This window comes from Neopsephotus bourkii, unplaced genomic scaffold, assembly GCF_033783945.1.
Source record: "Neopsephotus bourkii isolate Nb327-2 ecotype Australia unplaced genomic scaffold, CSIRO-AGI_Nbou_v1 NB_107, whole genome shotgun sequence".
Classification (NCBI taxonomy): domain Eukaryota; kingdom Metazoa; phylum Chordata; class Aves; order Psittaciformes; family Psittacidae; genus Neopsephotus; species Neopsephotus bourkii.
In genome coordinates this window covers 5,726,061-5,741,409 of record NW_026900624.1, presented here as the reverse complement: position 1 = coordinate 5,741,409, position 15,349 = coordinate 5,726,061, and the positions used below count along the sequence as shown (strand labels likewise).

At 39.2% G+C, this 15,349-nt stretch overlaps 1 long non-coding RNA gene across 1 annotated transcript; it reads left to right on the top strand.

The window, feature by feature from the left end:
* Positions 1-230: 230 nt before the first annotated feature.
* On the top strand, positions 231-13,661 carry LOC133214963 (uncharacterized). The gene is made up of 3 exons (XR_009726287.1): positions 231-344; positions 439-546; positions 8,341-13,661. It is a non-coding gene; the product is annotated as an uncharacterized LOC133214963 (long non-coding RNA).
* Positions 13,662-15,349: the final 1,688 nt, after the last annotated feature.

Below are 15,349 nucleotides of genomic sequence, written 5' to 3'. Positions count from 1 at the left end.
ATCCTTTTCCCCCTCCCTCATAGCTGTTTGTGAGGTTTTGAGCCCTTTCTTCTGCAAGCCTTGCTGCCATGGTTTTCTTTTCAGTGGTTTGGATGCTGAGGCTAGCATTTGCGCCAGTGCCATATTGCTTGCTTTCAGCAGCACTGCTGGACTATTTAACTTTTTTCCTGACTTGAATCTAATCTCAGTTTGGTTATCTATACTGTCTGAAGTCTGTCTCCAGTCCTTTCTGCAGGAGCTTTGGGGTCCTGTGGGTACTGGACTCTTTATCAGCTTCTCTGCTGACTTCCTATGTGATCTTGGAGAAGTCAATTTGGATGCAGTTTTCAGAAGCACTGCTGAAAGTGAGACTTCTGCTCCTAAGCTACTGCAGCCTTTCAGAGCATTATTCTGTCTGTGTTGTCTGTTTGTCTTCCCACCTCTCCTCCTAATGTTCAGGCTGCCATCTTTTTGGAGCACTGCTGCTTCTTGCTGCTGTTTCTGTGTATGTGCCCTTGGCCTGAGGCAGTGGGATCCCTGTCTCAAGTAACAGTGATGGCATCTCAGGTGGACAAATACAGGACTGTACTGGAGCTCACTGTGAATGAATCTGAAATCTAGGCTGGAATGACCTGAGCAGGGCATGTTGATATTAAATGTTCTTCTCTGTTAATCAGTTGCATATGGCTGCCTGAATATGGCTGCAAGCAGCCCTGTTTAACATTCATGAGTTTGCATCTGAAGGCGTGGGTCACAAATAGTGAACATGGAGTAACCAGGATCCTGTAGTGAGCCCATGAGTTGTGGATATGTCCAACCCACATGGGCAGGGCAGTGGCTGCTTGTCAGGGCTTGCAGATGTCATACGCCCAATTGCATCTAAAGCCTGGATCTGGCCACACAGCAAACCAAGAGCCAGATCCAAGAACCAATGCAATGCATTGCAGCAGCTGTTGCAGGTGGAGGAAGGGAAGAGTAAAGAGCCATTAGATGCCCTTAATAAATATCTACCCAACTGTGATATAAAGAAGGGGGAGGAAGGGCAGAGGAAGGTAGAAGAAAGTACAAGAAAGGAAGGTAGGTAGGAAGGAAGGACTGTGTGCTAGTGCAGGGGAGTTTTTTAATCTTATTTTGGTTGAAGAAATAGAAAACACTGCTATGTAAAATATGCCAAAATACTTTTTTTTTTTTTTAAGGTAAGCTTTGCTGCGGAGTTTATTCCTTCAGCATTTCCATGTACATATTAAAATATTTGAATCAGTGTTTTAAAAGAGGAATTTATAGCAGAAATCCCGATACGTGAGTTTACTTAAATGAGCAATGAGTACATGTCAGTTCCATCAGAAGTTGATCTGAGGAGCACAGGAGATACTGGGTAGCGGGAGTGCTGTTCTTTGTGCCTGTTTCTTTGGAAGAGGGAATCTGGGGTCCTAACTTTATGGTTCTTTTTTGTAAATCTCATTGTAAATCTGGCATAGCACTGCTCATTGGAAACTGTTGCTATCTGTGCAAAACTAAGTATTCTGTATCACAAGCCTCAAATTTTCATCACTTGACTATCACACCACCGGTGTGTAATCAGCAGCTTGAAATCATGATAGCTAGAAAGCTGCATTAGAATGGAAAACCTAGTCAACCCAATTTTCTATTTTCTTTTCAAGCAGACAAGAATAAACACCACAAATGCAAACTGGTCCCTTCTGTGGGCATATTCTCTCAAATATTTCTTAGAGGCTTTACTCTTTTAACCAATGAATAACTGGTTGAGTGCATATCAAACAAAAATATTGTTATTCATGCTAATATTTTCAAATGTGAAGCTATCTGTCTGTGGTATATTTTACAGAAATTGCTTCAGTGCTAGCCAAAACCTGAAAGCTGCACTTACTGAAGGTCTGGCAACACAGAAATCTGACGTTGGTTTAAAGGAACAATGCGTTGTGAGTGCTTGACTTGTCTTTGAGAGTGGTTCTGACAGACAGAAGATTTTAAGCTTATTAACATTGTAAGTCAGGCAGATGGTTTAGCTCCTGTGTTGTCCATGCTCAGTGAATATGAAACTGTTCTAGAAACACTGGGCTGAGGCAGAAGGTCTGCTCAGACTAGGAAGCAACAGGGGCATATCTGTGTTATGATCCCTGGGTACCACCTGCATTTCCAGAGGTGCCCAGGGGAGCATGGCACCTGAATCCCATTGCCTTGCCTGCTAAAACAGCAACCAAAAAAAGATGAGTGCCAGCCCTGAAGCACACACTACCCCCAGTTTTATGAGCCTCCCACCATGTCCTTTCCCCAAGACTAGCTTCTCCACCGCCAGACTGCATGCAGCACAGCACAACCACATGAAACCCGTCTGGCCAACTGCAAGGTTTCTGGTTGCAGAGCCAGCTTCAGAGTGAACTTGGCCCCAGCTGCAGAGTTAATTGGAAATATTTATCCAGCAAACTTGCCTGGTGGATTTCATGTGCTGTTTGATTTCCTCATTCTTGGTATTTAATCTGTCATATCAGAACATGTGGCTTAGTAGAGTTGGTTGGTGCTGTCTAGAGGAGTGGGAAGGATGGCAGGTGAAGCCCAGAGATGGTGCAACCTCAAGACCCTCTGTGGATCCCCACCTTCTGGAAAGCCTGACGAAGACAAGGAGGGTGAAGTTTCAGCCAGAGATTTTGGAGAAGGGTTGATAGCAGGCACTGGTTGGATCATCAGTATTCAGTACAATGCCCTCCTTTGGGTAAAAGTGATAGAAGTAGGATATCTCTGTGCAGGATTGTTGGCTGATTACCACAGTGTAATTGCCAAGTAATCCTAATTGTGTTTGTTCTTTAATCCAAAATGTTCTTAACCAAGTCATCTGAACTCTTTAAAATAGAAGTATTTGCTCTGTTGCAGCTCTAAAAATAAGTGAATCTCTTCTTCCTTGCTCTTTTTAACTAGTTGAGCAATACCTTGACTTTGTTTCAAAGCCCTTTTGCCAAGTTTTTGTCTTAAGCACCACTGACAAGAATATGAAAGGAATTAGAAAATTATTATGGGATTAAGACAGAATCTTGCTCATACACAAAAGACATGTTGGTTCCTTGTCTTCTGAAGTGAGTAGCATACGCTCTGCAATTTAATCTGGTGTAACCAAACACAAAAGGAGCTCATGTGCAGTAACGTATGTGGTAGGTTGGAGTGTAATGCATGGAGCAAGCTTTGATTAAAACAACACCCTCCCTAAAACAGTCTTTAAAGGAATAGCAAAAAATATCTTTCAGTGTTTAGTGAACTGAGGAAAAATTATGCCCTGTGTTTGTGAAGAAATAGTTATCTCTATGATAAATAGCAAAAGTGGGTGCACTTCTAGCTTCCTGATTTTATAATGTTTCCGTCTCTCTCATCAGCAGAGAGGTGTTTTGCTGCATGTGTGGCCATTTTTCTAATTCCACAATCATTTCCCATATACAGGAAAACTAGGTTGGGAACAAAAATAATTTGTTTGCTCCTTCTTTGTGAGTTGTCCTTCACATCTAATTTTCAGCAAATGGAAAGGTCCCCCTCCATATTCTCTTCTTTGTACCACAGATATGTCCACAGTGTTTCTAATAATGCCATGTATATGAGAAAGAAACTTTCTTTTTTTTTTTTTTTTTTTTTTGGTGAAAATGACATCCAGCTCTGTGGATTTCTGCTTGTAACAAAATCTGACCAAAAATTAATTACTTTAAAACTCTACTGAGTGGACTCGCAGCTATTTGAAACTCCCAGCTAACTAATGATTAGTCTTAAACCATGAACTCTAAGGTTAGTGTTTGCAAACCATAGAGTTAGTGTAAATGGGAATCTTGCATCAGTGAGGACTTCAGGATGTGGCTGTGTGCATTACTTTGTTGCTTATTCCAGTTCCTGTTTTCTTCTCCCTTTGAAAACCCCGTTTGAAGTTTGCTTCTTAATCTCCTAAATTGTTGACTTGAAAGTGCGTATCGGCCCTCTTATGTATGAGTCACACCAGCCCTCAGTCATCAGCATTGTCCAGAAATGTAATGTTTCCCTTCTCATCTCTTCTTACCCCCTTAACCAAGGGCAGCTATGATTCATACTGTAAAAGGGCTTGATTTGCATTTGATATGAGTCAACAACTAACTCAAGATCAAGAAACAGCATCAAACAGGCCTTACAAAAAGGGAAGGAAGCTCTCTTACTGTGGCTGAACCAAAAGTGGAGGCACACACATTATATTTGAAAAAAAAAAAGTAGATTACATTGACTTGAAAACCTCTTCTCATAGATACTAAAAATGCTTGAAGAAAGTAAAATACAATAAAATACCCTGTGTTCCAAGTGAATCAAACTGTTGTTTCTTTCTTAATCATCCCTGCCAAGGAAACTATTCTGCTTTTTTTTCGTTACAGAAATCTTTGTGCTAGACTCTTTTCAGGTGAGCAAAACAAGATCTAAAAATCTCCCATAAGAAATCCTTTCAGGAATGCACTTAAAGTATACAAATCTCATCTTTATTTTAGACATAAGTAATTATGTGCTTACCTGCTATTGATGTCTGTAGACTTAAATCACCTCTTTAAAGTTAAGTACATTTATAAATTATTTTCCTTCATTGAGGTCTGAATGCACAAAATGAGGCAGAGGTCTAGGGAGAGGTCAAAACAGGCCAAATGGCTATAATGAAACCACAGGTCCCTGCTTGCAAATCTAGAAATTTACTTCAGTGATTTTGAACTACCACTGTTCACCAATTCTGGATAAGTAATGCAGCTAAACAGGAGCACACATTGCAGGATGTCTGCACCCCATAGTTTCAAGGCAATTTTCCTTGGAGCAAGTTAATATATGCACTATGAATCTTGCCTGTCTTTTACCTTCTCTTTTTCAAAATTCACTTTGCCCAGAAGATGTCCTGTTTCTTTAAACTGTCTTGAAAGAAGATGCTAGAGGAGATGGAAAGAGAATTTTTTGGTAACAAAATAATAAATGAATTAGTATGTCTCTTTCCCTCTGCTTGTCTCTTTCTAAATATTCAGCTTCAGTTTCTTCCCTTTTGCCATCTGCCATCATCATAGTTGTCTACCTTAACTGTAAGTTCTGTGAAGCTCATCTTATGTCTACAAGTGGTAGCCAACAAAACACCTAGCATTTACAATGTAAGCTAATGACTGTTCAAAGGAAGAGTTTGGGAAAAAGGGAGATAGATCCCTCATCAAAGGCAGGCTGCTTACCTTAATAGCTCTAAGCTAACTAGGCAAAATAAGGTGCTGGATCTCACAAACGACTTTCATTTCTCCATGAAGGAGGGGGGAAAAATTAAGTGACAATGCTGCTAAATCTGCATAGCTTTCCATCAGGCTCTGAGCTGGTGCTCATTTGCTTGTAGCTCTCCAAAGTATTTTGTTCAGCCCCTTAAATCAATGTTGGCTGACATCCTCTCTCTTTTCTTGCCTGCTCTAGTTCGAATCTTGGAGCCTCAGGATGTTTGTCTTTCCTCTTTCTTTTGCAGAGTTTCTAGATGGGCGCTATTTGTGTGGACATTCTTAGTACTCTTCTCAGAGAAATTAATAAACTTGTTTTACAGGAAACAAGTGATTTTTACAGCACCATTTTCTGTCAGGTACCTTGTGTGTGCTGTTTTGTGACTATAAAGACTTTAGGTCATGTGGCACACTGTCACAGTGTGTCTGCTGCTTCAATTTGTTTGAATATGTTTATTAAAATTTGCAAAAATGCATTCATAGCATCATTGGTTTTTCAAGGCAGGTAAGTTCTATGCAGAGATTTTGTAAATGATATCACATATTTCATGGTTGCATACTCTAATGGTGATGTTTTTGGAAATTAAGAATAATAATCCACAACAAAACCATTAGTGGTTATTAATTTATGTGCATAAACCTATACACACCAAATGTGGCCTATAGGTCTAACTTTGTTTAGAATTACAATCAGGGTTTCTTCCCTCTCCCCCAGTTTCTGAATATTCCTATTTTTGGCATTTGTTTGTTTGTTGGGGGGGGGGGGGGGAATGTCCCTATATCCGCATTAATTTTGAGGCAAATACCATGTATTTTCAACTAGTCTTCTCATCTTCCGGTGTCCACGCACCTTTCATGTACTTATTTTTGTTATTCCCTACGTTCAAACTTTACATGCTACTGATCTAGACACTTTGAGTAAAGTACCATTTGCAACATGAATTTCTCATTCCAAGCTGTAAAAGGCAGTAGGTTTACGTTTGGAAGGCCAGCCAAGCTTAATCACTGGTATTACCTTTCACAAAGTCTCAATTTTGCGTTATGGTCTCTTGCAGTGACAGGCCGCATCCTGCCTGAGACCGAGGACATTTTCTCGAGCCTATTTACATGAACAACAACAGATTCTGCTGTTTGTACTACCTCTCTTTCATTAAAAGCTCAGACAGAATGTCTGCTGACACAAGGTCTTTCTCAGGTTTATATTCTAGCTATAAATCATCCATCTGCAATCGATAGAATAACCTTTTCAAGGAAAGTTGTTTTTGTGAAACACTTTGCTCCACCATTGTCATAAGCGGTTTGCGGTCTGCTTCTGCAAATGAGGAGCTGGGGTTTTTGTGCATGCATAAGCACCAGAGACTTTTAATTTTCCTGTCCATATTCACTATCATCCAGCTTAAGTCAGGTTTCCTGCAGCATTAACTAGTGTCTGGTGATTCCCATTGTCACAAAAATGTTGTTGTGAGGTCTCAGCAAACTCAGTTGCCAATTTTGTATAGCAGAAAATCAAAGGAAGGGCATCTTTATAAATTGTGCTTAGGCTAATTGTTGTGATTAATGTCTTTCATACACTGTCCCTTTTTTCAGAATAAAGTTTTTAGATCAACAGTTACAACAGCCAGATTGGATAGATTTTTTTCAGCCAAATTTATCATTCCTGTGTACTTTCCTCTTTTTTAAGTAGAGAAATACTGATAACCATCTATAACCCCCCAAGGCCTAGCAGGGCCCCTAGATCAGTTCTAGTTTTCCTACGTAAGTTAATTATTCACCCCTACATTCACTTCGCTGTCTGTTAAGTTCCAGCCTTACACTACTGAGTCCATGCCCATGATAGAGTTCCATTATTTATACTTGCAGCAAAATACCATCAGTAAACTTCAGTACCTTCCCATGCTTGGATATCCTTTTGTGAATTATATGGGTGCAGAGCATAGCCTAAAAATTATGGTAAAGCACTGTGTTCAGAGAGCATAAGTTAAAATTTCACAGACACAATTTCCTCTTCTAAAGAAATTTTCCACAAGCCATATGAAATACTTAGGGTGAGATGATAGGGAGGGAGGCAAAATACGTTTATTAAGAAATGCCTTTCCTGGTAGATATGTGGAGTTCTGTAGAAAGACTTTGGCTCAGCCCCATGGGAGGCAGGTGTAGGTAAAGATTTTCCATTTTCTTTCCTGGAGCTGGTAAAGACCCCTTCTAAAAGGTACATCAGTGCCCTCTGCTAGACTCAGAGCAAGAAGTCTAATTTCTTCCTTAAGTTTTCATCCAAGTACACTTCTAAGTATGTGTTGGCTCATGTATAACAGGGAAATTGAGTTCTGTTAACGGTATTTTGTATTCCATTGATAGCTCTTCTATGCCATTAAAAACATCTGAGAATATAATTTCTACCTTTTAATGGCTTCTGTCCTCCTACTGTATTCACGTTCTTAACAACCTAATATCTGGCATTTTCACCCCTTGAGTAAGTACTCCCTTTCCTGAAAATGTTTTATAAGAAAACAATTATAAATGTTAGTTCTTCAAGATTTTGTTATACTTTCACATGGAGTTCGTATCCACACGTAAAGTTTTGATTTTATTCTAGTGTCATCAAAGAAAGCTTTTATCAATCTTTTTCCTATAAACAGGTTTTCTTTTCAAAACCATTTCTGCAACATCAGCTAACTAGTAGCCTATACACACTCTGAGTGTGAGAATAACTTACGCACCAAAATCTAACCTGTAAAAACATAGTATTTTGGGTATTGGTTCTAGATGTATATGAAAAGTCCCTCAACATTTTCCTGTTTTCCTTTTCACAGTATGGGCATGCGCAATCGGGAGGGGTTCTGCTGTTGTTCTGGGGTTTGATTATGCCAAAGCCTTGATAAACCCAAGGTATACAGCATCCATTGCCTTCCCACTTCTTTTCTCCACAGGGCTGGTCACCTTGCCAGAGAAGGTTGCTCATCGTCTTTTCCCTTTGGTAAATCTATGCTGGCTGCTCCAGGTCACTTTATTGCTCTTCACATGCCTGGAAATGGCTTCTATGAGGACTTGCTCCGTAACTTTCCTAGGGACCAAAGTAAGCTAATTGACATGGACCATCCTCCTTGCCTCCTTCTTGCAGAGTGGTGCAGTATGTACCTTCCAGTGATCGCGAATCTCCACTGACTGCCATGGCCTTTTGAAGAGGACAAAGAGTAGCCTCACAATGATGTTGGGCTGCTCCTTCAGCACCCTCAGACACATCTGCTCTGGCCCATGGAGGTCTGTATATCCAAGCGGGTTAAGTGATCCCTAACTTCAACTTCCTCTCCTGTGAGTACTTCATGTGCTTCATACCCATGGACTCAGCTGTGAGGCTTATGGACCTGGGAAGTCTGGGGGGGCAAAGCCTACCAGCAAAAACTGAGGCAAAAAGGCATTGTATAACAGCCTTTTAGATGTTCTTTGTCATTAGATCCAATGAGCAATAGGCCCATGCTGTTTGCTGGCAACATACTTTAAAAAATCCTACTTGTATTTCACATCCCTTGCTAGTGCCAGCTCCAGCTGAGTTTTGGCTTTCCCAGCTCCATCCCTGCCAGGGCAAGCAGTGTCTCTGTTCCTCCTGGGCTGTTTGCCTCTGCTTCCACCTTCTGTGGACTTCTTTTTTAGTACTTAGATCAGTCTTCCTCTTCAGTTTTAGCTCTGTGATCCACTAATGTGTCTTCTGCTCTAACCCACAGAAACTTTGCCATCATTCTCACAGGAACAATAATATGGTCTTCATTTTAATCGTGTTCCAGTTTCTTTTGTGCTTGATCTAGAAAGGAAAATGCATGAGGCCAATACTTGGCAAACCCTTTTCGTATAGCAGTTAAGAATAAATAGATGTACCACTGAGCTAATAATCAGACAAATCTTATATGCAAAGTGGATTGTGAAAATATGTATTTGTTTTTTGAAAATGTTTTCAAACTTACTTGCCTTCCACAATATTTCAAAGAAACTGTGTTAATTCAGATTTCTCCATTTTTTTCTGTGAACCATCTTTCTCTCTGAACAGTCCACAGACATTCACTGAAGGTGCTTATACTTAAGATGACATTCCACTCTTTGTGAGAGACTGCTGCTTTAACAGGCCTGTTTACATTGCATAGATTCTACTTTTAATGATTTGGGGACATACATTTTGAAAATTATTTTATTCCAGCATTCAAGCTTTTGGAAATCCACCTTTTCCCAATTGGCTTTGAACTGCTCAAATATTAGTTGAAGGACAAGAGTGAATCAGCAACAGAATTGAGTAAAACTTAATTTTGCGTTTCTGATTTTCTACTGATCATCTCACCCTCCTTTGCAGTTGAAGAAGGCGCTTACAGGTAAAAGCTGAGGGGCTGTAAACTTCTCTTAATTTTTTTGCATAGGATAATGCAACTGTCACAGTTTCAGAGGAACAACACAGAACAAGTTTTATTTGTTTGTAAAACATAGCATAGGTTGTACAGCCTGACTGATTTTAATTACAATAATACACAAGAGAACAGTTTGAAGAAAGAGATCAGCAAAACTTGATAAGTTTTCTACACCAGAGCATGATTTAGTTTTTACAGATCTCTGATCTGATAGCTACAGTTATGCTTGTTCATTGCCCATGATCTGTTTAGGTCTTGCATTTACACTTTAAAGAAGCTTGCAGGAAAGTTTTGATTTATTAAAGTGCTCACAAGTTAAACGTATAGCTTGAAAGGGATAGCCAGGTGAAATAGCATCTTTCAGTGTTCCCACTGATTTTCCTATGTTTTGGAGCAATGTAACTTTAAGCCAGTGTGTCACAGCACATGAAGTTCCTGTGAAAGTCAGTCAGGATATATCCTGTAGGTTTGTTATGGAGCATGCAACCACAAAATATGGATCAGAAACATAAAAATGGACCCAGAAATCTGCAACTAGTTAGGGCTGTGCAAGATGTCCACAATGAAAACAGAAACTTGCATGAGATTTGTTTAGTTTAAGGATTTGCTTAAAACTCAGATTAAAAACTGTTTTGTCTTTTGACAAACTATTTGTCCAAAAGTTTGTTCAAGTCCACTAACTTGCCTGCTAACTCTAAATTAATTTTTAGATAAACCTGGGTTGATTTATAAGCTGGTATCAAAAATCACACTAAACTTGTGGTTTCGTACGGTTTAAACTGGCCATGCTATAAAAACAAGGTAGCTTTCGGTGGTTTTGGCTGGGTTTTGAATGGCTATTTTGAGTTCATTAGAGCCCCAAACTGAAGGTAGAAAGTCTAGAGGTGCCAACACTGCGGGAGCCATGTTGGCTTCTGCAAGGGCAGGACTATAAGTGGAGGAATCTGTCTTTTCTCGGGGTTAGAGGCGCTTCTGTGCTCTATCACAGAAGAAAGCAAGTTCGTGTGTCGTAAAGGGGGAGTATGCATTCAGGCAGAAGAGTAACCGCTGCAAGTTCAAGACTTATTTATCCAGTTGTGAGTTGAGAGTGTTTCTACTTGCTTTATTATGTCTACTAGTATTAACCTCTTTCTTCAACTCATGCCAGATTTTATCAGCGATATATGTTTTGACAGGCGAGTAGCTATTTTTGGAATGGGGCTTGCGTTTCCGTAACCACTTCTTCTGCATCTGTCTTTGGTGATTCAGGAGGGAATTCATCCACTTGTCTTCTCTGAAGTCTGACCCTCCATGCTTCTTCTATTATGTGCACAATTTCACATATTAAATTTATTTCTTGTGTTGTGTTTATTTTAAAACTTTATTCAGTCACATGTCACTGTGTGCATTTAAAAGGAGCCACAGATATTTACAAGGCAATTTTAACATTTAGCAATTACTTTTGTCGGGCTTGGTGCTTTAATAGCTGTGGTTGTATCAACCTTGGCTGATATTTCCTAATTATTCATACCTAGAAGTATTATCAGCCATCACAGAGTGTTACCAGCATCATTTTAAGCTCTCTTCACCTTCTTCAGTCTGGGTTTTATTTGAAAAGCAGACATGCAGTCCCCAGTGAGAATTAAAGTAGAAGCATTAGCTTGCAAAATATATGCCAATGACCTAATGATTCTGACATTTCCACAATACAAGCTTTACAAGAAGGCATGCAGACAGCAAAGTCTGTTTTTCTATCTCATATTTTTTTAATGGCTAAATGTTTGGAGGAAACAAAATGGATTTATTCTGCTCAATCCAGGGTATAATATCAGGACTTATCCGGTTCCGGGCCCCAGGGCTTCAGACAACTAACAAAACACATCTTACTTCTGCTCTGCTAGTTCTCTGTTATGCTTTTCACATGCAGGAAGAAAGAGTAAAAGCATAACCCAATTGAATAAAGCAGCATGGCCTGCTATTCTTTGCTTATGAAGCATCACATGATAGACACCAGATTAAGAAGAACCCCCCACCTGTGGTTAAGTGTGTATGCAACTGTCAAGCCGTTTTATTTAATATAGAGGGAACTTCAACATCCCTTTTGCTGCCAGAGTGCAAGAATACGTTAAAAACATTAATGTCTTACCAGAGCATGCTTCAATTTTTTTAATAATCCAGTGATTTTATGTCATTTAAATAGAATCAAAGATGCTGCTCCCCGATCTATTTTGAAATGCTCTAATCTATCAAATCTTTTGCTCTGATATATGGAAAGAAAAGTAATCTGAGGTTCTCCTTGTAGAGTTTAAGCTGCAATTTGTTTTTTGGCTATTCAGTCGCTGTTTATATAAGGATGTATAGGGATAGGGCTGTTTGCCATGATATGGTAAAAAAAAAAAAAACATCTTTTCTAATAAAAATAAGATGCTATTTAAACAAGAGGTTAAATGAAATCTATCCTCTCCATTGACCTTTCAGACTGTGGTAAGCAGAGAACATACAGTGCCAATTTTATGACACAGTCACGTCAAACAAATTGTATGTGATATATTTTAGTTACAATTTCAAAGAAGGTTTTGATGTAAGAGTCAGAAGGGAACAGTAACTTCATGGACCAACCACCTAATGCCTAAGACATGCCATATGCAAGAACATTCCCTTAACCACGGAGTTTTCTGGTTCATTTCCTTGAAGTACTCCAAATTTTTCCTGTCGTTACCCTGAGAAGTCACAAGCAAATCTGATGGCGATGTCAAAGTCTTAGAGGTGTCTGGCATTTGTTTGGGTACTGGGCTGGCAATTTTCTCATTTGTGTTTTTCCTTCCTCTCCTTCTGCAGGTGATGATCTAGTTGCAGTGATTTTTCATACCTACGTATATTAGGGTTCTTGCAGCTTAAATTTCAGAGGAGGCCTGTGTACATTAGAATCTTGTAAATCTGAATTGCTTTCTTGTGACACTGTTCAGTAAATAAGGAATGGAGGAATCACTTCAAAATCATTAGAAATATCTGTACCACGGTTGCCGTTGCTGACTTCTGTGACAGGAATATTTCAAATACCTGGCTATAGACCAAAGAAATGTAAGCTTCAAAAGTGGGCTCGTCACCGTATGTGAAAACCCAGCCTTTGCTAAGCATAAGAATCATGAGTTCCTTTGGGGGATTTAGCCTGAAATGAACATGATTTCTTTTCTTCTAAAGCTTCTTCCCCGCAGTTGCTGTTTCTCTCTGTGCATATAGAGGGAAAGCATTGCTATTGCCATCATTAGCGTACAGCGTCTTGTTTTAATTTTTAATGTAGGCTTCTATTTGCCACAGAGGCGAAAGCTGTGGAAGCCTTCTGCCTTTGAAGAACTACTTAAGAAGAAATGGTTCTGAAGTGCATTTAAGGGTGTTTACTTTAGGCACTTTATTTTTTTCTTTATTTTTATTCTGATTGGAATTGGCTAGTGTTATTCATTAAACTAACAATTTCTCCCCTGCCTGTCCTTAAGTGTGACTTGTGACCTTGCAATCTGTGTATTTTGTCATCACAATGTGTTACCATGGAACTGATTTTGATGTCATGAATAAGGGCATTGTGAGTTTCCACGTTCCCAAGCATATTTGAGACACAGGTTTGGAAACAAAAATGACTTCACCAGTTAAATATTGTTAGATCCTATAGTATATCAAAGGTAAGAACACTTGTGCCCTATATTCCTTTACATAGAAGAATCTAAGGTTAAGAATTTCAAAGCAGGTATATACAAGAATGACACTACAAATAACATTTCACAAGATTAAATATTTTGTGAGAATTGAACTCTAACCCCTTTATGTTACTATAGACAAAAATCTTTCTTACTGCTCGTCAAGACTTCTCAGACTGTCTAATATGGAGCCTGTGTAAGAGGAAGAAACCCAGTGTGCACAACAGCACTGGGATGCTGCTGGGACTTAACTCCTTCAAGACAATAGTGGCCGAAGGGAATTTTCTGCCTGAGATCGCTCACAGGCAGACAGAGGGCAATGTAACATTGCTGGTTTTGAAGCTAAGCATAATATTTGAGCATTTTTCAGAAGCGAGACTTATACAATGCACAAAGGGAAAACATACTTTTGTTGTGCAGCAGAGTGCATGTATTGTGTGCTTTAATTTAGAAAGAAAGAAAGTTCCTTCAGTGATCCACCTACTATCATGAGGTTAAAGGAGTTCAATTGAATCTCTTGTCAAGCTGTTCCCCAGGGTGTTTAATTCATCACAGTTAAAGGGTGGATAAGATTCTGTAATAATGAAAAAGTTTGAAAAGCTTCATGTGAGGTTAAAATCCCAGGTTGCATAAAAAGTGCTAGTGCAGCAGTAAGCTCAGATACAGTTTTGTTTGTTTGCTCTGCTATTTTTCTTCCAGATGAGACTTACCCATCCGTTGCATTTTACACTCTAGCTCAGTACCATTTTGCTCCTGGCAGCAGGCAAATATGTCCTCATTAAGTAAAATTTATGCTAATACCATTCTGATTAGCCAGCAGTCATTGATATTCACTCTCATTAGCTAAATTGGTTCGCTGGAAGACATCCCACCGAGGATTTTTTTTTCTGTTTTAAGTGGAATATAAAATGTATGGATTTGCAGAGATGACAGATGATGATAATTATACCCTGTGTTTACTTGAGCAGAGGTTTTTATTCTAAAGGCTCCCAAAGTACTTTTCAGCATTTACATCTGCAAGGAGAGAGAAGTCTCTTTTTTTCTCCTTTTGAGAAAGAGCCTCTGTCAGAAATACAGAAGCCATTCTGGTTTCACTGTTATTAGACAGATTGCACAAAGGAATCTTCCATTCTGAATTCAGGAGCACTTTTTAATGAGACAGAATGCAGGTCAGTTCCTAGGAAATCTAGCTGGGGAATAAACTCAATTCATGCATTAATGGGACTTTCTACATGCAATCTTTTTGGAGTAAACTTGCAAGTCTGACTTAACATCTCTGGGAGTTTTGCCTGCAGTAATATTGCAAAATTAACCTTGGTGTGAATCTGTCATCAAAATTACAAAGATTCTGTCAGCTCCTCCGTGAATGTTTTAGTTGAGAAGACCGATAATTTCAGCTGAGAAATTGATTATGATATGATGGTGTGATGAATTATCATCGGTTCTCTGTTAGCTCTCTTAAAGTGCTCTTTTTATGCAGGGATGATCAAGTAGGAAACTGTTTTTGCCAATGTGTGACAATCTTGCCATTAACATTATTAAGGCTAAAAATATGTTTCTTTGCATCACAGCCTCCATTTCAAGTGCAAGATAGAAAGCAGTGGTCTTAACACCTCGCATTCTTACTTATATTTTTAAAAAATCTCAGTAGATGCCTATCTCTATATGCAGGCATATCTGTCCTTTAGAAACTCTTCTCCTATATTCTTCTAATAAAGCTCTCATTATCTTTAAGTATTGGTACTGTGTATTCTCTGTTTTGTTTCAAGAGGAAAAAAAAAATCTCTGGTCCATTTAATCCCTGACCTTACTAGAAAGGTTATAAACAAGGATAACTCTTCATGCCTTTTTTTTTTTTACCTTTTGAATCTGTAATCAGTAATCATTTAGGCTGGCAAGCAGATGGCAGCAACCACTGACCATCGGCAAAGGCGAGATGGGAAATGCTGGCCTACAGTGACCTTCAACTGGGCTTGAAATTCCTCGGTTTGTCTTTGAATCCCCATCACTGAATAGCTCATGTCACTCCTGTGCAATAATTGCAGTGTTTTCACATGTGCTTTTCTGT